Raw genomic sequence first — 26,099 nt, forward strand, 5'->3', positions numbered from 1 at the left:
TCAAAGGATTCCTCGAGGGAAGGGAAGAATCACTTGAGAAAGCGACCAGCATCGGTCGGGAAACGTTGGGGCCACCCAAAAATTGACCTGGCGACGTAGCCCAAAAGTTTTTATTCGACATGACGAGTACTTGCGAAAGTTTTAACGAAGAATAACGGAGAGTTTTATGAGGACGCATCATTTTTGCAGTAGTGGTACGATTTCATAACGTTTTACGCGTTTGAAAGGACGATTACTGTTGGAAATGTTCTGAGGAAAAGAGTGGACTCTTGTTAACATTTACCTGTTTTTCCAATTTTAAATATTTTCTGTCTGAGATAAAATGTTCGCATTTAACATTGGATAAGAGAATAGAGATGGTGATGTTGAAAATGGTGTTGGAGGGTAGAATGTTAGGGAAACGAGGGAGGGGAAGGAAAAGAATAGGATTTCTAGATAGATTGAAAGAGAGTAGGCCTTACAATGAATTAAAGAAGGCAGTGCTGGAAGAAAATGGAGGCCACCAGATCACTTCTTGAATACTCCATGCAAACCTACCTTAATCGGTAGAATACTATAGTAATAAGAGAATAGGATTTATTGACAGAATTAAAGGGAGTAGGCCATATTGTGATTTGGAGTGAGAGGTACCGGATGGGAGATCGTATTGATTCTCAAATGTCCCATGCAAACGTACCTTAACCCATTGAGTACTTAAATAGTAAGAAGTATGCCTTGAATACTAAGGAGAACGATACGTGTAATGCATGCGATGTGCTGTGGACCATCAGAGAAGATAAGTTTAGGAAATCCTATCTTAGAGTATCAAAGTCAAAGGACCATCTTTTTACTTTGAGGTCCCGGGAAGATGTCTAAATGTGTGCGAGGAGGAGAATGGATAGTGTGAAGTTGACGGAGGGGAAAAAGAACGAGGAAGTGCCTCACATGGTGGACGAGGAGAAGAAATAAACTTCTAGAAATTCGGAGGAGGCAGAGGGATAGTGCGAGTTTTTAGTGGGAAGATGATGTTAAAAACAGTATCAGATGAAAGAATGTTAGGTAAGCGGAGAACGGGAAAGAGGAAAATGGAGTTCGTTATTGAATTTGAGGTAAAATCCTTTTATTTGAGTTGAAGTGAGAGTTTTATTCCAGGAGAGGGGTAAGCGTGGTTGATTCGCCTAATGTGCAATGTGAACTAACCTTAACTGGTGTTAGACTTTAACATATCGGTGAAATTTTCTCGGGGTTTCCTCCGTGTGATTGGCGTGTTGGCCTACAATCAACTCACCCGGTGGAAAACCTAAGTAAATTTCACAGGTATGATAAGCCGGGAAAGAACAAAATCATGTACTTTGAAATATTGGTGAGGTTTAATTTTATAGAGAAAAGCACACTTCGGTCGTCCGGCTAAATGAGTTGTTACTATTCAGGGAGAAAAACATGACCGTAAAATATAACGTGTGGGACTCCGTCTTCCTGTTTCCGCTTAAAGATGCCCTCATCTGCATCCATATTGCTCACTTCCAAGTCGAGATGTGTCGTTCTGAAGGAGGCGCCCGCACTTTAATTGAATAGAGCTCGCATTGAAAGAGTCTTCCTGTTGAAAGAAAACTTCCTACTCCCTCGTAAGGCATGAGGAAGTGATCCATTGAAGAAAGTGTTCATTTGCGTGAATTTTTTTATCCTTTAGGATTTAATTTACTCTGACAAATTCTCTTTGGAAATACGCTACATAGTATTCCTGTGCAATTTTTTTGCCGCTGCAGTTTTTGCGCGCGTATATTAGTAACAATAATATAATTTGTTGTTCTCAGATTGTTTAATCCGATTGGAACATTGTTTTTAAATAGTTTAAAGCTCAAATTAGTTTAATATTGATGTAATAATAATTTGGAATCATTAAAAAATGAAAATATGTAACATTAACGAATGAAAGTTATTTTCAATCTCATCAGCAGATACGTCGTTACGTTTGTATAAATATCCGGTACGGAACGTGTTAGAGTTGTCCCTGCTTTTTCAAAAATACCTTTCTGGACCACGGTACTGGCCACGAATATTACTTAACTAAGGTTATTTACCCTTAGGTTGGTATAAATTTAACTGATGTTCCAAAAATAATTTGTGGTCATTTGTGAAAATATGGTCTATTCTTGCAATTAGCTCTTTCACTTATTTAAAAGTCTATTTAGTTGGGTTGTAAGAGATACGTAGGAGTTGACATTTAGCTCGTCTGGAGAACTGTCGTAATAGTACCTCACCGGATAGTCAAGTGGAGAAATGTGTTGGGATTTAACAAATATATACATTGAATACTGCATTTATTATGCCCACGCGACTTGGACCGATTTCATTACTCTCGTTTTCATTGCGAAGTATTTAAAAACCTGTTTCAACGCTCTCGAGTCTTGTATGGAGGAGACTTAAAGTAGCTTTTAGTTTTATTTTTTCTCTGCGTTGATGTTCGAAATTCCACCAAGCATTTCTCGAAGCACTCTGGTTTCTACACGTGTGGTAGACTTTGTCAACTTTTAGGGCCCTTTTTTATTGTTCCGTGGGGGCTCAAAGGGAAGGTGGAGTCGTCTTGAGGTAGTTGTGTAGTTGTTTTAGTACCCTTAGACGGAGAAAGTGTGATGCCTGTAGAATAGGGCCATGGATTCAGTGAAATACTGCAGTATGCGTGCTTGCGAAGGCTTCCTAGTGAATAGTGGGCATGTTTTCGGGGCCTCCCCCGCATTTTTTTAATGTCTGATGATGATACTTTTGCAGCAGTGGCGGATACATATGGGGGGCGCCCCCTCCCCTTGCGGGGCTGCCCGCATTGCCTAACATTGCTGAACCACTGTTGTAACTTTATTATATCATAAGATAGCATTTTCTCGTATATGCATGTATAATCTGTTTAAATCAATCAATCTTAAAGTTTGAATGAAACTTATTATTTTTCGTTACGATAAAAGTATAGGTAGCTGAACATATCGTACGTGCCCCCCCCCCCTCCTTTAGTTTTTTCTGCATCCGTTACTGTTTTGCAGATAACTTGATGACGACACGCACTCTTCCTAGAGGGTCACTGCTTACCTGCTACTCCTCGGCTACCTGCATCAGCCTCACGTTCCGCGGTGAATAGTTGATGCGATCATGTCTTCGCGGGGCTTCTACCGCGTTGTTTGGTACCCTTTTTCAGATAACATGATCACGTCTCGCACTCCTGCCTTGAGGGTTACTACCTGACCGCTACTCCTTGACTTCCTGCATCTTCCACGCGTGTTTCGTTGCTGTTTGCACGCTTGCGAGCGATTATTTCGTTCATTGATCAGTCCTCTCTGTTATAGTCAATGAACTGTAACGATAATGACATCACCGACTCATTAGAAGTGGGCATCTACTTTCGCGTTCTTTTTATTTAACTTAATAGAGAACGGTTGAAATAGTAATAGTTTTTTTCGTCGTAGCATATCTTTCCCAGGCATCTACGGAAATCTTTAAATGAATTGCGATTTCGGATCTGAGTGAATGAAAATGAAATTTTTATTTTGTTCAGGGTATGTTGAAAACAGTTTTAGAGGCTTGAATTTTGGGTAAACGAGGGAGAGGAAGGAAGAGAATCGGAATTTTAAATAGAATGAAAGGGTACAGATCTTGTTCATTGAAGAGGGAAGTGCATAACAGTTAGGGAGACTGCCAGAATACTTCTTTAATCCATATTCAATTCAAACCTACCTCAATCGGTGGAATACTTTGATAATAATATTAATTAGGGATGGTCGGATCGGATCCAAATATCCGCGGATATTGCCCTTCATCGGATACATCGGATCCAAAGTCGCGGAAGACATCGGATCTGGATTCGAAATTTTGAATAATAGCTTCAGTGAATGCAACGCGCAATAAGGCTGGAAAGAGCTCCGAATCTATCTTCGAATGCGCCGTCGCATGCAATTCTTTTCCTACTCATGAACCGTTTTGTTTGAAAGCTCTCGCAGAGGTTGCGTAGGAGAATTTCAGCCGTGGAAAATAAAAATAGCAAAATACGACTGGCACATAGTGTGACTCTTCCCAAGAGATTGAACAGTCATCGGGGGAATCTCAGCGACAGGAATTTGAAAATGCATTAGGATCCGAAAATATCCGATCCGAAAGATCCGGCTCCGAAAATCAAGGATCCGATCCGAATCCGGTTCCGATAAAAATCCTGGATCCGCCCATCCCTAATATTAATGAGAAGATATGAAAGGTATGCGTTGCTGAATATCGAGACCGCGTTGGAAAAGCACGGACCTGCGCTTGCGATACACCAGTGCCGGTTTTTCTGCGGCGTTTTCGTTTCTAACTTGCAACCTTTTTCGGGTGGATCAATTTTGAGTGATAAACCGTCGCCACCCAGGCTGCGAAGGTTCCCATCCTAGTTTCCCTTTCCTCCGCGCAAATACGCATCAATCACTCGCGGGGACTTATCGCGGAAGTTTCTGACGCGGCCGATTCGTTTGGCGGTTCGACCGAGTAGTATCTCCCCTAAGTCCTTTTCATTTCTCATTTCGCCGTTTTTCCCGCGGATTTGGGTCAAGATGACGTGGGCAAACTTCCCTCTCATCCCCACCCACCGTTTCCCCTAACTCCCCCCCGCCTTCACCTCTTTCCCCTACCAACACCCTCCCCTCCATTCTTCCTGTTATTCCTGGTTACCACGAAGCACGCATTTATTGCGATGGTCACCCAAACCGCGGCAGTAATGAGAACAGTCGTTGAAGTTGAACGACTTAGTGGGATCCTAATATTGGGATTCCCCATGAAATATATTTATCACATTTAATTTTGTTAATGTTAAACTCCACTGTTTCAAGATAGTATTTTAGATAAAATTCACTAACTCGTTATTAAATTTGTGTTATTCCATGATAAGTTTTCTTGGATATTACACTATTATTTGTACCACTGCTTTTTTACGTAACGCCGCCCGGGTAGAAATGAATTATCATCATCTTCAGGCGTAAATTATGATCTATTTATCTTATTATTGTTACCTAGTTACCTAACGGAGGAAGAGATGAATTTTAATACGGACGCCAGAATAGGGGAAAAGGATGGGTAAAGATATTAATTTATCGGAGTGCTGTCCTGACTTTCAATAATTTTTTAAAAATTCCAACTGCTCTCTAGGGTCCAATTCACGGCGGTCTTTGCATTAATTAATGTATTAATATTAATTTTAATATCGCTCCAATGGCAGTTACATATTAAGTGTTTAGCAAAATTACTTTTATCATCTTTGTTATTTTTGTGACCACTTAAATGTTATTTCTTCTTGACTGTGAAGCTTCTTCCTACAAGTTGAATGACTTAGTAGGATCCTAATATTGCGGATTCTCATGAAATATATTTATCACATTTTATTTTGTTACGTGGGGTGGACAGAAAATCCAGCAAGCAGTAAAAAAGCAGTGGTATAAGTAATAGTGTAATATCCAGGAAAACTAGTGTTTAGACATCTATTCAAAAATATTTTCGTCACCATTCTAATTTTATTTCATTTTAAATGCTCAACGCCTTTCGCCAATTTGTGGCATCATCAGCTTTGAGTCGTTCACAAGTTATTGTTGTCAACGAGTACGTAAGTTAAGTTTTGGCATCCAAAAGTGTTTTTAAAATGACTCTTACTTCACCTGATAATGCCAGAGAGTGGTGATACGTGTCGTGTACTTAAAGTACTAAAAGTGTAGAAAAGTACAGAATGTATACATTAAATGCCTCATCAAAGTTTAAAATACGTTTTTAAGATTGATATCACACACTTAATCTAACATCTCTGATCTACGCAGAGGATGATGTTTTCAATGAAAAATTCCTCGGAATAGGCTGAGGTTCGATTCCTTACGCGTTGTAATTACCTGAACCAATTAGAACTTTCAGGCTGCATCTTGATAAGGTAACAGGAATAGGATGTAGTAAATTGGGTCCCACTAGTTTTTGAACTTTAGAGAAAGTTATGTCGTTGATATGTAGGATTTAAATTTGATATTTGTGTGCTTATGTTACTTGAAAATTTTCCGGCGTCCCTTCACCTTTGTGTGACCTGTAAAGGTATCATGTCACTATGCTCACGCTAGTTAGAGCCTGCGGGAGTCATCGGCGAATGTGATAAGGCGTCGCTGGAGGTGACTAGTTGGTCCTTTTTACGCAGAGGAATAGTTTGTAGTAGCAACAATTTCTTTTTGAGCATGACGCGATGAAATTTTCCTATACATTAGTGGTATAATTATCAAGATGAATCAGACGGTATGCCTCCCTCCAATGGGAGATGCGTCCGGTCTTTTAAGGTCTTGTGTCCTTCCCAGGGCCAATGGCGTGAGAGGGCCATCCTGGAATTAATTGGAGAGAAAATTGAAACTCTCCCACCGGACGGTGTGAGATAACGGGTGAAGTATGAAATTGCGCGTGGTGTGTGTCCGTCGTGGAATTAAGTGGACGAACGGAAATACGCGAAGCGGTCACGTGAACGGACGTGGAGCGTTCGATGGTGCGGAATCGATTCGGTCATAGACTCGCAGTAACTATGCATTGATTTCGCCTGGTACTTTCTGGATTTGCTATCGACGTAGCGCAAATCCAATTGTCTTGTTTTAGCTTTAGTTACTATAGAATGACTTCTGTTTATGCTTAGGGCAATGAAAATTTAAACATCCCTCACGTAATCTCAAAAGTTTGTCACTTTTGTTAAGCTAAAACTTTGAATTTAAAAGAAGTTTCCATCATTCAAATTTGATCTAAATAAACGAGTGGTGACTACGGAAATTTATGATGCATTTTGTTTTTCCTTGCCCATTTTTCTTCCGTTATTTCTTCATTCTTATTAGTAACTAAACTAAAGTTTAGGTCACTTTAACTAAAGTAAACACCATGTGTGTGTCGTTATTCGGGGGTGGTATTCAGTAAGCATTTGGCGTAGCGAAGCCGCGAAAATAACTTGAGCATGAGGAAAAAATATGAGAGAATCTCCTGAACGCTGTTTATATTTATTTTTATGCTGGCCGTGTGTTCGAAATTGGACTAAGTAATGGTACTTCTCGTGTGCTGAATGTCTCGCAATAACCGAGAACAGACCCTTGTGATTTCGGCAATGGAGCACGGCGCCTCCTTAGCTCAGTGGTTAGAGCACTGGTCTTGTAAACCAGGGGTCGAGAGTTCAATTCTCTCAGGAGGCAGTTTTTTTTAACCTTTCGAGTGAGGTTTTTTATCCCTCTTATGCTGTTGGAAAGACAAATCATGTCCAAACAAGGTGTTTTGTTAATTCAATTCAGAAGTCTGGCATAAGGGGAAAAATAAACAGATTTTTATGGCTCGCCTCTACGTTCATTTCCTGAATGGATAGCTGAAACATGCTAAGTGAGTATAAACTAAAAGTTAAGGACTATTTGGTGTTGAAAGAAATTCAATTTTTAATTGATGTATGTAATACCCTGCAAGCCGCTTCCATAGGCTTCTGGCAGGGGGTGTTAGTACACAAGACGTAAGCAAATATGAATGAATAACAGAAAGGAGATGCGCGTGCAGACTCTGCTTTATTGCTCTGAGAAAAAATCAATTGCTATACTAATCCGTTCGGCAAAATCTCTGTCTTAATTAATTGTGTTTGAAAATCTGTAAGACGGAGAGGAGGAGGATGAAGTGCTGGATATGGTGGGTGAGGAGAGGCAGCTTCTGGATAAGATGCAGACAAGACAGAAGATATGAGCCAAAGGGCGTACCCAGGATCAAAACTAGTGGGGGGCAAGCCGTGGTCGCTCAAATTGTAACACAGACAAGGTTGAGGAAACCAAAACTGCGATTTATTATTTTTTAAATGATTTGCTCGGAAAAAAATATTTTTATTTTTATTGCGTGTTTTATACTAATATCTCTTTCCTACTATTTGAAGAGATATTTGTTCAAAAATTTCGTTTTGAATTAAATTAAATTTTGCTTCTGGGGGGGGGGGCTGCCCCCTACTGCCTCCCCCTGGGTACGCCCATGGACGGAGTGAGTACTTAGCGGAGAGGGAATGTTAAAATAGTATTAGAGGGTAGAATGTTGGGTAGACGAGGGAGAGGAGGGGAGAGAAGACGATTTTTAGATAAAACAACCATAATTGGCAGAATACTTTAATAGTGTCAGACCTAGAAATATAGTGAGACTCTGAGATTATTTGCTATGTGTCGCTCCGAAGATATCTTTTCCTACTTGCTCCAGAAAACCCACCCTGGCACGCCGTCCGAGATTCTAGCGACTCCAAACCTAATTTGAGTAAAAGCTGAAACTGTGCAACGCTTTCTGCTCGCAGTTGTACGAGTTCAACTGTATTCGGTGAGAAGTTTGGTAATGTAATGAATCGAGTTGAAATACAACTTTTTGTGGTGCCCATTCTTTTAAATTACGGTATTAGCTTACAGCGCTTGCCGACGTATAACTTAATCATGATTTCATGTTTGTGGTAATGGCGGTAAGCGTAGAAACGCGTAGTTGGTTACTTCCGCCGTTGAAAAAGGTGAATCATATGGAGAGATAGTTTGATATAAGCTCGACTCTTTAAATTTTACGAAAAAAGAGTGGACAGTACTCTTTTCATTAAGTTCGATTTAATATCGATTCATTCAATTTCACAAGGCTTATATACACCAAATTATTTTTCACGAGAAAAATTACACTAGCTCTGAAAGAAATGAAGGTGTATGTATTATTGTTGATGCGTGACTGTCGTGGAATGAACTTTATCGTGATATCTTTCCCAATCTCTTGTACAAGGGGACTGCAAAGAGGAGGACCTATTCCATCCCCGAGAAGGCGGATTTCTGCTGCCTCTTCGGTCGCATTTTTATCGGTTTTCAAAATTGTCCGCGGCGCGTTGTTGAGTGCAATGCGATCCACTTTTTTACAATATATTGTAGTATATATGTTTCTTATTGCGAGGAATGGCATTGAAAAGTTTTGAATATGATGGAACACGTAATCATGTATATAAATTTCTGTTCACACCCCTAATTATACCTTATTACCCCGTGAAACTAGGATCATTTTGTTTATCAGCGACGCGAGTGGCGACTTTTGTAAACCCATTTAAATGCGCGGTGGGTTGGTACACTTTTAGAGGAGGTCTTGAGGATCCTCTTTAGTAATATTCTTGCTCTTGTAAATCGGCCGCAATGATGTTTTCTTTTTCTTCCCTCGGTTCCATTTTCGCGCCTTTATAGAGCAAAGGCGTGTGAAAATTGGGACGTTGAGAAACAAAATAGGGCGGTCATTGTTATCTCCTTTTGTTTTTTTCCTTCTCTTGGGCGTTATCGAATACGGGGGTGTGTATTCGCACCCTTCCGACCCCATTAACCACTCCCGGTGTACCACCCCCAACCCCCTCTAGCGTCCTAATTGGAAGCTTTTGTGTCGTGGAAGTCGGGATGTAGCGTCGATGCCGGAGGGGTGGGTGGAGGGAGGGATGCCGTAGTGGCCTTTTGGAGATCGTTTTACCCACTTCAGTGTCTTTCTACTGCCCACACTTAAAAGGGGACGCACCATTCTTCCGCCGCTCCATCGGCCGTATCTAATAGTAGTAATGGAAAAATGTCGGTCAAAATCTATTTTTCGAGAAATCGATTTTTCGAGTAAAATTTTTTAATCGCAATGAAAATCTCGACTTTTTAGAAGAAATCGAATATTGAACCTGAAGATCGATTAATCGAAAAAAAATCGACGGTTCTTTTTTAAATACAGTTTGTACAAGTGACACAGTTTCAAGTGGTACACTTTGAGGTCGCATCACTTATTGAGCATTCGATTTTTCGGCCTATCGATTTTTAAATGAAATGAAAAGCTCGGATTTTCCACATGAATCGAAATTTGAACAGAAAGATGGATTAATCGAAAATATCCACTGTTCTTTTTTAAAAAAATAATGATTGTACAAAAGCGCGTTGATAATGCATCCACCTTTATGAACCTAAAGATCGAATAATCCAAAAAAATCAACGGTTATTTTTCAATACCGTTTGTATTACTCGATTTTCGAAAGCGATTTTTCCATCACTAAACGTTTGTCGTCTTCTCCCCTGACGTTAATCGTTCGAAACGCAGGCTCGATAAAAATTTAGAATAATAATAACAATAATATGTATTTATAGTGCGAGATTGGGACTATATAGTCCCATCTTCCATCCAACACCTCGTCTTATATTAAATATTTGCAGAGGAATACATTGTCAAGTAACTCTGGAAATTAAGTGTAGTCAACTTAGTTCAAAAGAAGCGTAAAAGTATGCTTTAAAAACGCAAAATGAGTAAAGTTACTTTTAATTTAAATTAATTATTGCAATATTGTTATAATATTGCTATGTTTCAATCAACCGATATTAAGAATTTACAGCATACTGGCTTATCATACAAAAAAGTACATTTACCAAGTGTATAAAGATGTGAACAAACGTGGAAAAAACCTAAGAATCCTCATTGGATCCTGGTCCTCCTTGGAAAAAACCACTACAGGAAAATTCCCACATGCGTGAGAATTTAGAATAAATTTGAATTATGATAGAAAAGGAGTATATTAGCCTTTCCCCCATTTTTACATGATCCCTTAACATGCGTCATTAAATAATTCCCATCCCCAATTTATTTTACCGCACCCCACTCCTCCCCTTATTCCTCCACCTTTCCTTTTATTCCTTGTTGCATGACCAAGGTCAGGCAAGAAGTTACATCACTCCCGCACTCCTGGTCTTTTTTTCCTATAGAAATAATTTTCCAAAACGTACGCTATAATATTGAAAATTTATGGGCATGAAGAGTAGACCCATGTCAAGAAAGTAGTCTATAGAAGTAATTGTCCAAAACTTACGCCACAATATTGAACATTTCTGGGTATGCATAGTAACCCCTGTCAAGAAAGACTTCCCCTGTACCGGGTATCGGTCCACGGACCTCAGGTTTTCCGGGCCACTGATCAATCGCTACGCTATCCAGGTTTCTTGGTAAAGCCTGAATCACACGATCATTTTCTCAGCCCCTCAGAGTGATAGTTCCAGGGATAGGTTTTCACGGATCAAAAGTTTGATCGCTCGACCCATCATTTTCTGAATCACATGTTCATTCCCACCATCCCTTTTTCATCGCATTTTCCGTATTAACAACCATCATTCAATTAAAAGCCATTGGTGGCGTTACAGTCGCTCTTTGACGATGTACGTTCTGACTGGCTGTAGGAAGGTGCCAGTTACGGTTTCAGCGACGGAAAAAGGGACGTCCCGAGTGATGGGAAAAGGGATGGGATTTCCATCCCTCGAGCCATCGTGGAAAAGTGATAGTGTGAAACATTATTAAATAAAAAAAGATTGTAGCACTTTTCCTCAATTTTTTTTACTGCGTACAACGTTGTTTTAGCTCACAGAGCCATCATCTGGTACAAGACCTCTCTGGCTCCGTGAGCCGAAACGCGTTGTACGCAGTAAAATATTTTGTGGAAAAGTGCTAAAAAATTTTATTAATTTAAATATGTCTAACTTCCACCAATTGAAGCCTGAATCTGTTGAACTTATAATGTGAAACGGTCATTTTTCCGCCATCATTGGAGCGATCCCGGGAGCTGTCCCTCCGAAGGGATGGAAAATATGATCCTGCAATTCGAGATTTGCTATCGCAATTTTAGATCATAAATCATACACATGTTCACTTTAGACGGTCCATGAATGATAGAGTAGAGAACTTTGAGAAAGGCTATGGGATTGACATAACATAAGTACTTTACGCAATAATGTCATGGCTTACATTTTATGATGTAAAGTTATTACAATTAGAGTACTCCACCGATGAAGGTAGTGTTATCTGGAGTATTTAAGAAGTACTCTGGCGGTCTCCCCTTCCATGGATTTCCCTTTTAGTGCATAATGAGGCCTTACATTTTATATTTTTTAAATCCTATTCTTTTCCTTCCAGTCCCTCGTTTACCCCAAGGTGATAAACCTTGCGTTTACCCAGCATTCTACCCTCTAACTCTGTTTTCTAGATCCCCTCTTCGCTAAGTATTCGCTCAATCCATTTATAAATTTCATTTATTTTTTATAATTTATGGATTTTTTCGAGTTTTCCCTCACTACATTTAGAAAGATACGTGATCACTGTAATACCTCCAAGTGCACATTATTTTTGTAGCTAACTTCGGCCGTCACTTGGAGACTGTCCATAGCAATAGAGAGAATATTCTTTATGCCTCTAAATTATAAAATAATAGTTTACATATTATTATGTACTATTACGTAATACAATGGATTTAATAAATTTAGTGAGCTTTTCGAGTTTTCGCACGAAATTTTTAAAAAATCCTAAAATCCAGAAAATGGGTCCTCTTCGTGAACCACTCAAGTAAAAATATACTCGTCGGAGTCGGAAACGCGTTTTGGAGCTCCAACATCGAGGTTATACCGTTCAGTATACCCGAAACTTAACCCATTAGTGTCTCTTTGCCATCATTCCCTAAAGAATATTTTTTCTTGCTCTTCCGCCTCCGGAGGTGCCGTATAAACTCGGCATTGTCTCCGCGCCATTTGATCTTGTATCCCTTTTCCTTCTCCACCATTTCCCGGGCCGCAAACCATCATCAGGAGGGAACCCTCTCTCATATATACGCGATGACAAAAGATGCCCCGCCCCCTCTTGCCGAACTCGCCTTTTTTTTTCGCCGGAATTTTTTCGTATACCATCATCCACGGGGTTGAGTGAGGATTTTTTTCAGCTCGTTTGCCGTGGCTTCATCTCGATATTTTTTTTCCTGCTCTTAGGACAGAAAGAAGAGGGAGGTTTTTATGGGTTGGTGAAAAAGCGGAGACTTTTTAGGTGTACTGAAGAGGAAATAGTCGAGAATAAGAGGGGACAGCGAGTATGAAACTATATGCCCTTCACGTGTGTGTGAATGAGACCACTCTTCCGAAAAAATACGGGAAAGCAAGGGAATGAAACTATCTGTAAATTAATAGAATAGAATTAATAGAAATAAATTGGTTGAATGTCAGTGAAAAAATGGTAAAAATCTAAATTTCTCCATGGGTAGAAAATTTCCCAGAAAATTGGTGCCGTTTTAGTATGAATAATGAACGAATACCTATTCCGCGATCCTAGAAAATTTACCAGATAATAGGTGCAAGTTCAGTATGAATAATGAACCCCTAGTCCGCGATATCGTTTGAAGCTAGAAATAAATCAGAAAGAGTGATAAAAACAAATGATCTAATATGAAATATTTATATGTTTGTATATTCCTCCAAGCTCTCGGAAATGGAACTTTTCGGAACGTCTCCAACAATTCAACCACAAACTTCATTAGATCCACACACAACCGGACTGTCAAACTCGACCAAGGCTTCTACGTCTTTGTTAGGGTATCCGCAGGGAAAACCTGGAATACTCAGGTCGTCTTGAGAAACTCTGAGAATCCGGTAAGTGTCCTGGATAATTTGGTTGCCGAGGTTTGCAGCGTCCGGCGAAAACTTGCCCAGAGCGATAAATTCAAGAGACACACCAAAGCACGCCCCCAATCCAAACAAATAATAACATAATAGTTATGAGTTAGACATAGTGGTCTAGCGGAGGAACCTTTTAGATAAAGAGATCTGCGGAGGAGACAGAAGATTTAGTATGTAGGAGCAATAAATATATATTATTTTTATTATTATTATTATTATTATCATTTAGATGGTGGGACTACCGAGCTGGGAGGGAATATTAAAAACCATGGTACATGTTCAGTAATTTTCACTTATGAACAATATTTGGCCAAATATTTCACGTTTGAGATTCCACCCTCGAAATCCAAGCAATTCACCAGGAAAACCTGTGAATCTCATGGAATTTTTAATTGCGGCTTAATGAAAACGATGAATTTTTGCATTCGAAATAATAATGAAAATATATGTGTATTTGTTATATATGTTTGTATATGTTATATTATATATGTGTATACTTTAAATTATATTACTGTATAAAAAACGCGATCGTAACATTTTTATGTAAAAATATTGTATATCGTTGTCATCTTTGTATTTTATATTGTTCATGTTTTTTCTTTCATAGCCCTGATGATGATTTAAAATAAATCGAAACGTTGGCTATAACTTGTTTTACATTGACCTAAACTCCAAAAAATATTATAAAATGAAAATATAGCACTAAGCATAACATTTGCAATTTAAAGAAATGTAATTTGTAAAAGAAAATCTATTTTACATATGCACACCACCCTTGTGGTTTTAGTGCTCTGATGTTATGTAGATATTTTAAGTTAGCTATTATGATGCTGTATGTCGAAGTTCATAATCTAACGAATAAAATTAACATGGTTTATGGCAATTTAAAACTATTAATGTGTAAAAATCCTTCATTTTTGTTCTATAGTAATGTTTGCTTACTGTGCGTAATCTTCGCCGATATATGAATCACGTCTTAATAGTAGATGCAATTGCTGAACCATCCTCTGATGATTTTGTTCATCTAGAGGTCCTACGCTGTTTCAAAATATTGTATTTTTTCCCCTTAATAAGTATTCATTTGTCTTATTTTTTCTTTCCAGGTAGGCACGCGTTATCCACTACTTAATGAGCACCTTGTCAGAGAGGTAATTGGTATGCATGAACTACACTTGTGTTATAGCGTGTTACGTACGTTGGAGTATATTACCACTGATAAGCCCTGTAAATGTCCATTTTAAGTAATTAACGAAGTCACTTAACGTAAAGTAACGAAGGTTTTCACTGTTCGATGAGTCAGTATAGACATTTTGGTAATAGTTTGACAAATATATTGTTTACCTGCCAAATTGTAATCACTAGAGGTCTCTAATAGTTTAATGTATACGAATACAACGTAGTCGCTGACTTTAGGGCATTTTACTCATGTTTTATGTTATTTTTATTTTTGATGTTTGTTTTGCTGTCGAATCCTTGAAGTTTCACCGCACCTTACTCGGATACGTATAGGTATAGTTTCGTATATTCGTATACGTATAGTTTGCGATACTATGTTGTAGAAATTCTTGAAATTATTTGTATTAGACTAGAGTTTTTCCACTGAATTTATTTTCCGCGCGGCTCTCGATAACGTTGTGTGATGAAACGCGCCGTGCAGTAAAAAAAATCAGTGGCAAATATGTCTTTGTCTACTTTTCAATGTCTCCTTCAATGTTTTCCTTCCTATGTCTACCCCTGAGCTGAGATTCGTTGGGAGAGGGTCGTAAAATATGGCCCCTTGGTTTTTATAAGGATATGTTTGATGGAAGCAAAATGTATGCTACTTCAAGAATCGTCCGCACTCGGCCATTCTCTCTCGAATGAAAATAAAGAAAAACCCGAATTTTTCGCCACCCACTTTTCATGAGTTGGTGACGACACACCCACTTTTCATGAGTTTCGGTTCTTCTTCTCGCTTTAGGAGAACCGTTCATCGAAGACACGTAAACTGCAGCCTAAGTAATGTAAATTACCACGAAACACACGAAGTATGAGCGAGAGGAAGAACATCGAAGAAGTTTGACTCGCTCAGTAGGCTGGCGTGACGAGACAGGTTGAGGTCTTCGATTTTTCGCAACGAATGTTTTGAAAAGAGGACGATCGATCTAAAACAAAACGTGAAATTTCTGGCCCCTAATTTTTTCTGGCTTTATCACAATCTAATATAAATTAGTGTACGCGCCCACAGTGCAAAGATTGGTGTACTACATGCAGCATTAATCTCTCCGTTTCGCCCTTTTATCATCCCCATTGTTTCACAAACTAAAAATGATGGGTAGTGACCATCTCAGCGTAAGGCGTGACGTCATAGCGTGACCATCTCATGGCGTGACGTCATCAATTTAACGTGACGTGAGAATAATTCATTATATATGATTGATGAGGCCTTTGATTTTTCGCCATTAATTGGCGGAAAAGGGGGCGACCTATCTAAAATAAAACGTAAAAATATTGGCTACTAATTTTTTCTTGATTTGACAATATCTAAAATATATAAAAATTGGCAAACGCGAGCGAGGGGACTTCAGGCTCTAGTGGATGCGTTATACGAGCGTTGCGAGGAGTATGGGATGAGGATTAATCACATGAAGACCAAGGTTATGCTGTTTTGTGAAGCATCACGAGCGAGGAATGTGAGACTTAAGGTAAAGGTGGGTGGTGAAAAACTTGATCAGATTGAGCAGTTCAACTATTTAGAAAGTACGCTAGAGGAAAACGGAAACAGTTTTAAGGACATTAGGAAGTGTATCGCATTAGCAAAGGAGGCGTTCATGAACAGGAAGAGGCTTGTGAGAGGTTCGCTATGTAAGAATTTAAAGAAAAGGTTACTGAAGATTCTGGAGTGTAGCGCTCTACCGTGCAGGAACGTGGACATTTAGGAAGGAGGGCGAGAAAAGACTGGAGTCATTTGAGATGTGGGTGTGGTGAAGAATGGGGAAAGTGAAGTGGACACAGAGGAGCGATGAAGTGCTGGGCATGGTGGGTGAGAAGAGGCAGCTTTTAAATGAGATACGGAGGAGACAGAAGGTATGGATGGAGCGAGTACTTAGCGGGAAGGGGATGTTGAAAACATTGTTAGAGGGTAGAATGTTAGGCAAACAAGGGAGGGGAAGGAATAGAAGAGGATTTTTAGATAGATTGAAAGGGAAAAGGCCACACAGTGAATTGAAGAAGGCAGCGCTGGAAGGAAAGGGAGGCTCCCGGATTGCTTCTTTAGTACTCCATGGAAACCTACCTTAATCGGTAGAATACTTTAATAATAATTGAGATGCCTTTCTCTGGCGGAATTTTTTTTTTAGACCCCGCCACGTAATTTCCTTACCGAATACAATACGGATCTGCTTCGCGTGTAGGTAGATAGGCGCTTCCTTTTCGAAGGTTGCACAATACTTTCCCTACCCACCCATCCCCCTCGCCTCTTTCCCTCAGTTTTCCGCACCGACCACATGGGCCGGTAGTTGGCGCCCCTATCGCGCGCACCTCGCCCGTCAAACTCCCCCACTCCACCGCTCCCTAAGCTCCCCACGGCACCCCCACCCCACCGCCCAACCCTTTTCCTTCCCCTCCTCCCCCCCTTGTCTTCTCTCCCGCCCCTCTCGTGCGTCACTGCGTGCGCGAAATGAGGTCAGTGCTTTTCGAGAATTGGGTCGCCGCTAGATGGTGGGCGGGCGGTCGGCAGAAAGAGACTCCCTCGCATGTAGAGTCGCCAATCCATCCTCTCCGGCTGGCTTCTTGCATGCTCGCTGCTGCTAGGTGCGATACCAGTGGCAGATTATTATTATTTAACTAAACTCGATTGTTTCAGGCTTAATTTAGTGAAAATTCATTGTAAACAGTTTAAAAGGTACTTTTTCACATAATTTATTTAAGACGACCGGTTTCGTTGCAGAGGCGACATCTTCAGGTACAGAATTATTCGTTATTATTAATGTTATTTAAATTTTTTTATTTATTATAGCATTCTACCGATTAAGGTAGGTTTCCATGGAGTATTCGAGAAGCGATCTGGGAGCCTCCCTTTCCTTCCAGCACTGCCTTCTTTAATTCACTGTAAGGCCTACTCTCTTTCAATCTATCCAAAAATCCTATTCTTTTCCTTCCCCTCCCTCGTTTCCCTAACATTCTACCCTCCAACACCATTTTCAGCATCCCCTCCCCGCTAAGTACTCGCTCCATCCATACCTTCTGTCTCCTGCGTATCTCATCTAAAAGCTGCCTCTCCTCGCCAACCATATCCAGCACTTCGTCGTTCCTTTTCCTCTCCGTCCATTTCACCCTCTCCATTCTTCTCCATACCCACATCTCGAATGCCTCCAATCTTCTCTCGTCTTCTTTCCTCAGTGTCCACGTTTCCGCACCGTAGAGAGCTACACTCCAAATCAAACTCTTCACCAGCCTTTTCTTTAAACTCTTACACAACGATCCTCTCAGAAGCTCCTTCCTGTTCATGAACGCCTCCTTCGCTAATGCAATTCTCTTCCTGATGTCCTTACTACTGTATCCGTTTTCCTCTAACGTACTGCCTAAATAGTTGAATTGCTCAACCTGCTCAAGTTTATTTAAAAAAATAAAGAATTGAAAAAAAATTAAATAAAACATTCATAAAATTTATAATTTTTTTGTTAAATTATGTGAAAAAGTACCATACCTTTTTAATTGTTTATTATTTAACTATTCTACAGATTAAGGTAGGTTTCCATGGAGTACTTGAAAATAATTTTGGGATCCTCCCCTTCCATCATGCACATCCCTCTTTAATTCATAATAAGGTCTACTACCTTGCATTCCACTTTCCAATCGAAGTATACAACATGAAAACAAGCGCTGTCGTCGTAGACAACCAATCAGACTATTCACGAGATCTAGGATTTTCCCATTTTTATCTTGGTCCCATGCACTGAAGCCGATTATCGCTCTAGCGAATCAAGAAGTCGCGAATTCTAAATATTCTCCATGCAAAATTACTTTTATTGTACCTCTTATTATTTAAAGTATTCTAACGATTAGGGTAGGTTTCCATGAAGTACTTGAGAAGCATTCTGGGAAAATCCCCTTCCATCGTGCACGTCCCTCTTCAATGCACAATAAGACGTACTCCCTTTCATTCATTCTAAAAATCCTATTCCTTTCCTTCCCCTCCCTCGTTTACCTAACATTCTTCCCTCTAACACTGCTTTCAACATCTCATTCCCGATAAGTATTCGTTCCATCCATACCTTCTGTCTCCTCCGTACCTCATCTAAAGGCTGCTTCTCTTCACCCACCATGTCGTCCTCACCCACTTCGTCGTTTCTCCTCCTCTCCGTCCACTTCACATTCTCCATTCTTCGCCACACCCACATGGAATGTTTGTTTGAACGAGGATCAGGAAGGAAAAGAATAGGTGGATCGGGTTGGTGTGGTGGCTAGATTGTTGGCTTCCCACCTCGTGGGATCGGGTTCAAATCCTGGCGTTGGCAGAGAGTTTTCAGAAACAGCCCGACCCCTACTTTGAATTATGTGTGGGGGGCATTTCGAGCGCAACACTTCGTCCATCGGATGGGACACAGCTGGATTGATGAACCAGAATTCTAATGACGTCACCAACTCATAAAAAAATGTGTGGTAACTTTCGTGTTTTTTGTTTTGAAACAATTAGGTAGTGGTCTGTGGCGTAGCCAGGGTGTTGTCCGACCACCCCTCCCCCTCCCCGAAATATAAAAAAACAATCATTTTCCTTTATAAAAGAAAACAAAATATTGGAAAATCATGAATTTACAAAATATTTCTTTTAAAATGAAGTATTTCCGATTACGAAAAAACTTCATTCGTTAAAGGACGGAACGTAATTCCTGGCTACGCCACTGATATTGGCAGAATGAAAAATATTTTTACGTCGTCCTCTTTCCTCTCACATTTCTCATCAATCTCATTCCTCTCAATTTCTCACGTGTATGACAGAGGGTAAGCTCACAACTACGTGAAATAGTTCGGCCGTTTTATATTGACGGAAAACATGCTCTATCTCCGGATTTGGGCTTGTTTGGAAGTTGAGAATTAGTGACCGCGTGGAGCGCGCTGGTTGCAACTCAGTCAGACGTTGCATTCACTTAGGAACGGTTCATTTCCGTGGTGTCATTTTTCTTGCTTCGTGCAATAAATGACTCATTGAACGAATCGTTTGAAGATCGGACGGTTCTGCGAATATGGTCATCTTCATTCGGAAATACATTAATAAACCCTAGACTCTTTGTAAGTCTAAGGTAGAATACATTTAATTCAAGTAAAATTTTTAATTCTCCGTCGTTTTTCACGTCTTGTTACATATTTTTCACGTCTTCTGAGTTGATATGGTCCTAAAACTAATGCAATCGTATGTAACAACAAATTTACGTCATAATTGGAAATATTTCTATTTTAAATAAATTTATTAGAATGAAATAGAAATAAATATTTCAAATAAATTTATCATGCTGAAACACAAAAGACGATTTAAGAATATGTTGACATTTATTTTCAGGAATACAATTCCCTTATTCCATTATTTCAGTGAATTGCATCGCAGTAATTTTGTTCTTGTAAGAATCAGGTGAACAATATTTTTTAATATAAGTCTCAAGATAGGAAATGCATCATTTATTTAAATCCGTTTTGTGAGAATACTTTTATTCTAAATAAATGATATTTATGAAAATATCAATATTTATTCTTTGGCGAACAATTTCCTAATTTCTTGTCAATAAAATATTCCACCTTTGTAATTTTCGTCTCTCGAGATTTTACGAATGAATGAACGTGCTCAGTGAAATATTTACCTAATGTTTTATGTCGCTGTTTTAATAGTTCAAGCTGGTATTGTGGTAAACAGGCAATTATGTAGTCCATCTCTGTGTCTGTTTTACTCCTCTTTGATGTTCGAATTCTTTTGTGTACTCTTTCACATAATTTATCGATCGACCCTTATTTATTTTTCATAGCATGATCGATGCAGATGTCTTGTCGCTCCATATTAATGTTCTTTAATTCCACAGGTCTATTTGTGACAGCATTTTTTCGCAGGTTGAATTCTAACGATGAATAATTCATAATATTGCAGGACGGCGCAAATTGTTTGCGTTATATTTCCCTAGATACTCTCCGGACCCGTATTATTTTTTCATCACCTATTCAAAGTAGATGAGTAATTTAAATGTTTTGCCTCCAAATTGTGTCCTTTGCCTCTTTAACCACGGCTATGTGAAAAACGTCCCAGTTGAATGTTTACTTTCGACAATGATTGTAATTGTATGACGAAACAAAATTGTGCACCTACCTGTTTTGTAGGTATGAATTATTTCGTTTCTATAGTGAAATCATCTTTTTAAAAACGAGCTCATTATGCGCTGGTTGCGTTTAACGGAAGGTTTATCCTACCTTTTTTATATTTTGGAACGCACATCATATAGAAAAGGTTGAGCCTTTTATAACTTCGAGTCTTTATCGAATCTCCCAAACAGAGAGAACGCGTATTTCGAACCGCCTCGATCATCTAACCTAGTTTTGTGAATCGAATTTTTGCAATAAATAATGAAATACATCGCAGGACTAAACAAAATAGTGTACCTGCCTGTTTTTAAGAATTCTTTCGACTCTTTTTGTGAAACGTGATTCTTCAAAACGAGCTCATCCTACGCTCACTGTGTTAAAAGTGGCTATACCACCTTTTTATGCTTTGGGGCACGCGTCTTGTAGATGATGTTTTGTTTTTCATCGTCTTCCTTTGTGTAATCTTTCGAAAAAAGAAAGAAAGCGTATACCCCACCGCCTCTATCGTCTCACCCGGGAGGTTGATTAAAAGGATTTTTCATTCTCTCTTAACTCCTCGACAAGTTTTATCTCGGGAGTTTAAAAGTTATGGATGTTCATATAATCCGCGGGTATATCCTTGCGCAGCCCACGGCTCTCTTGTTAACATTAATGCTTTCCTCAGTGCTCCTCCTCATCTTAATTTCCCATCCGAATAATGAGATACGACTGCCCGTCCCGTTTGTGTGAAATCCTTGAACCGACTATCTTCCTCCTCTTACCCTAATCTCAATGCCGACATCGACATGCTTCCGAGAACGAGGAAAGTTTTTGGCTTGCAATCGGCATAATTTGGCATTAATCTTGGCAGTGAGGGCCCCCCCAATGTTCTGAGGAAAGGAGTCCTTTTTATCTCATGAAAAGTCTCGGCTCCGAGTCGCCCAAATACCCTTAAGCGAGACACAAACTTAAGCGACTGAATTACTAACCACTCTGTCATAACTATAACGCCATTTTTTCGCTCTTTAGTCGTTTTTAACCCATTATATAACCCAATGTTGTTTCTAAGCAACATCAGAAATGTATACATTTTCAGCTCTATTCAGGAAAGATTTAAAATACGTGTTCTTTTGTGCTGTAAGGATTAATGTCGAAATGTGTAGCTGCCGCAATAATTATGATTGAGTAGAAAAGTTTCACGTTTTAAATTTTTTTTAAACATTTTTAAGGCATGATATTTAATTTCTCCCAGAAACATCTCTGGGTTAGAAAGGGTTAATTTGTAAAAGAATTCATCAGAGAGCTTGAAATGGGAACCAAAAAAAGTGTCGTATAAAATGAAGTCAGCTGCTCAACCAACTTGAGCGATTAAACTACTAACCGCTCTGTCTCAACTAAAACGTCCTTTTTTCGCTCTTCGAAATCTGCCAAAAATTCAAAACAGAGCTTGGTAAAGGAACCAAATAAAGTGTCGTATAAAATGAGGACAGGTGCTCAACCAAGCTGAATTCATAAAAAGGCGTAGTGCTGTCAGTGGCAGATTTTTTGGTGTCATCCGGCCTGTGAGAAAAAATTAGTTTTGAAATGAAAGCCTTTTGATACACAGTTTATAGTGATAATAATGCTATTCGACATAATGTGGCTGTACTCACAGTTAGTATATCTACGGTATACCTGTTTTATATTCTATACCCATTGTTTAAACCTGCAATTGTTCCGTTTTAATCTTGGATACTAGCCTCTTAGAGATATCTTTTGGTATAAATTCAAATATAATTATAAAATATTCTAACACGATATTATTAAATATTTTATATCATGATTGAATAATTCCTTGCTTTTTTTACTCCAATCCCAAATTATTCCATCATGCATATTCAAAATTTCAATAAATTACTTCTAAAGTAATTAATTTCATTTTATTAAACTTTAATTTGTAGCTGAAAATGCCGCAAAGCGGCGTAATTGATTGTACAAATCGGAAAATAATACTTATGATAAAAGTGGGAAAGACTGAAGTTAGTGTATTTTTTATGAAATTTTTAGGCTTGGTTATTAACAGGTCTTTTTTATAATAGGTACATTGTGGTTTTGTAGCCAAACTCCATATCTGATTAAGGAAATATGTGCCTCGTGCCACCCTTGCGCCTAAAATTTAATTTTTGGTGTTACAAATCCCTAAAGAATTATAAATAAGATGATCGTAGACGTAGAATCGGAAAGCTTACGGTAAATCTAGTGATTAAAATCTATTTCAGTCGTTACCTTGGGCAAAGGCCATTGTTTTCTATCTACAGGTAGTTGACCAATGCACATTGATGGAGATGGACCATATATGGTCGATAGGTAATCAAATAACTAGTGATCGTCAAAATAAATTTGACAGTGTTCGAAACCATAGCTTTTGTTTATGTTTCGAAATTGACTGAAGTACGTGACTTATACGAAGTGTGTGACTGTAAAATAATTAAACTAAGACCAGATACTAAAATTGAGTACATGCATGGTAAGATAAAAATTGTTGTTTAACCCCAATCTGTCGTGTGTAAGAAATGTATTGTTTATTAATCGTACTATCAACAAAACTACATTTGGATTTTCGGTATAAGTTACCATTTCTTACTCTTTTTGATAAAGTTATTGAACAATTTGAACCTCTGATAATATCAGGTAATGCAGTTAATAATTTTGGCCCTACATAGATTAATGAGCGTTTTAAAAGGGCCGTATTTGGCTTGAGCAAAATATATATTTTTGTAGATATTAATTTCGTGGTATATTTGGTTGGCAACTAAGTTCCAGACGTTTTTTTTTACGTCGTAACATTCCGCATGTCATTTAATTTTTTTTTTAACAATGTTTTAAGTAATATGGTAGTGAGTATTATGTTCTGTCGGAAGGAATGGCTTAGCTAAGATGAATAAGCGACCCCTCGCGTCGAACATGATCTTATTGGACATAAAAGATGTTGTGCTTATTGCAGAACTTGGAAGGTATTTTCCATTACGATTTTTTGTTAAGTATTTGTTTTTTTTTATTTTTTTTAAACAAACCTTAAAATATTTCTATACTACAAAAGATAATTACTTTTTAATTAATTCATGAAAAATTGATTTTTTAAAATAAAAAACGACTACTTGGTTGCCAGCCTAATATTTCTTTTACGAAGATATATACTTTTATGTACTGTGCAACCGCCGAAATAAATTCTAGGCAACGAAGTTGGCTCTTTCAACCTTCCTACTTCAGAAAGAAATTTGCTTGGGCAGGAAAAAACGCCTCTTCCACTCGCGAAAACGTTGGCTTTAGCGCTCCGGGAAACCGCTGTCCGTTCTGGCGAGTGAGCGGATTACGAAACTTTCGCCTCAGTCGTATCCCAAGGCCAATTTCCAATCACTCTCCCTTCCTCGACTTCACGATTTTCAATCCGCTTCTTCTCTCGCTCCTCTCTTGTTCACCGTAAAGCCGTTCCCTCGCTGGATCTTCGAGGGAATCTTTCAGAAAAGTGGCTAGGATAAAAAGATTATTCAAAACTATTGTTTAGTTTTGAAATGCAATAACAGCATCTGCTTAAATTTAAATCTTTAGTGCAAGTATGATGTAAAATGTACTCCAGGCATGTCATTTTTCAAAAATTTTCCCGGGCCCCCCGTTGCCCGGGGGGGGGGGGGTGTCGTCACCTCAGTGCATCCCATTCTCCCCCAAAGCATATTCCTATTATTAACGCTGCAGAGATGGGTGCATTTTATGAGTATTCTCCCGTTTAAGGCGAGTTGTAGAATATTTCCTGGCCTGTTTCCCCTCGCACTTTTGGTTTCCTGTATAGAGGGTATCTCCAATATTTCCGAAGGTGGTAAGGGAGAAAAATACAAGCATTTTTCTCCATTAACACGGGATCGCAACTCCTTAGTTACTTGGGTACGACAAAAGGCGGATTTAGGGCACTTGGTTATTCCCCAAGACGCTTAAAAAAATAGGCAAAATTTTTCATACTGTTACCTTTATGTTCGTTTTATTATGTGTATTACAGAACCTCAATCATTTGATTTCATATTAATAAAGTTGATGTTAAAATAAAGAGAATATTTTGTACAGTACTTGCTGTATCTTGTTTTTAATCACAAGTATGTTAAGATCGTTTGCCAGTCAGACCCTTGTGCCAGTGAAGGAAAGTCCCCCCAGAAAAAAATCCTGGATCCGCCCCTGAGTACGAAAACGCAAATAGTTTTTTGGAGGCACTTTGCAGTTACCTACCTTGAAATTATATACCATGAAATACCTAAATTAAAGAAATTAAGGTTGGACGAAAATGTGCGATAATAACTTTAACGATCTCAAAATTGTTGAGATCGCGCAATCGTATTGTTTATACTAGCTCAAAGCTCTTATTTAATTAAGCTCAAAGATTTTTTTTTCCAGACGGTTATTATCGCATATTTTTGTTTAACCTAACTTTTCGCGTCCTTCAAAATGTAGAGTATTAGGGCCCCCGCGCACTGGCAACTTTTTCAAAGCAACTATTTAGTTGCTTTGTGGAAGTTCAAATGAAACACACGAAATTGACTGCGGCCCCGCGCACGGGCGATTTTTTAGTTGCCGCAACTAAATAATTGCGTCCGGACCTATTCTGAGGGTGATTAAATTGTTGCCGGCAGGAATAGATCGCATGGATGCTTACCCAACCCCGCGCACTGGCAACTTTTCAGTTGCTTGACGGCCCTTGTTCGGAGCGCATCTTGGAAAGTGTTTTGCTGGACGCGTTTCGCAAAGGTCTCATAGTTTTTAAGTTTTGGGGTTACTTACGGTAATATTAATTACTGAACATGCTCTGGATTGTATTTGGAAGCCATATATTTACAAATTAACTTACTTGCATTATGTAAGTAAACAACTACCTCAGAATATTTTACTTACATAGTTACACCTTCCCTTCATTTGATTCCTTTCATTACATTTTCTTCATACTCTTGAGATTCTTCGAAATTCTTTTCTTTACTTTCCTATACTTCTTCTTTCTGGTTATCCAGCTACCACTGCTTCACAGCATATTACATGGTGGACCACGGATCTCTATTGTAGAGACTATATAATGCTGAGCCTTGGAATTTCTCGCATTCCATCTACGTCAATACTAGGCAATATTTTTAAATAACTCTCTTAATTTTCTGATGGTTTGGGGGGGGGGTTATATCCCCTCATTCCCCCCCCCCCCATAGTTACGCCACTGATTGCAGCCCAATCCTTTCTAGCTCGCGTCATATTTTATTTTCTTGAGTTTCCTTATCATGTGTTTCTCGATGCAACCTAGTCTCTTTTCAATAGTTTAGTCTCCTTTCCATT

At 38.9% G+C, this 26,099-nt stretch overlaps 1 non-coding gene across 1 annotated transcript; it reads left to right on the forward strand.

The window, feature by feature from the left end:
* Positions 1-7,108: 7,108 nt before the first annotated feature.
* On the forward strand, positions 7,109-7,181 carry Trnat-ugu. The gene has a single exon. It is a non-coding gene; the product is annotated as a tRNA-Thr (tRNA).
* Positions 7,182-26,099: the final 18,918 nt, after the last annotated feature.

Source organism: Ischnura elegans, chromosome 11 (genome assembly GCF_921293095.1).
Source record: "Ischnura elegans chromosome 11, ioIscEleg1.1, whole genome shotgun sequence".
NCBI lineage: Eukaryota > Metazoa > Arthropoda > Insecta > Odonata > Coenagrionidae > Ischnura > Ischnura elegans.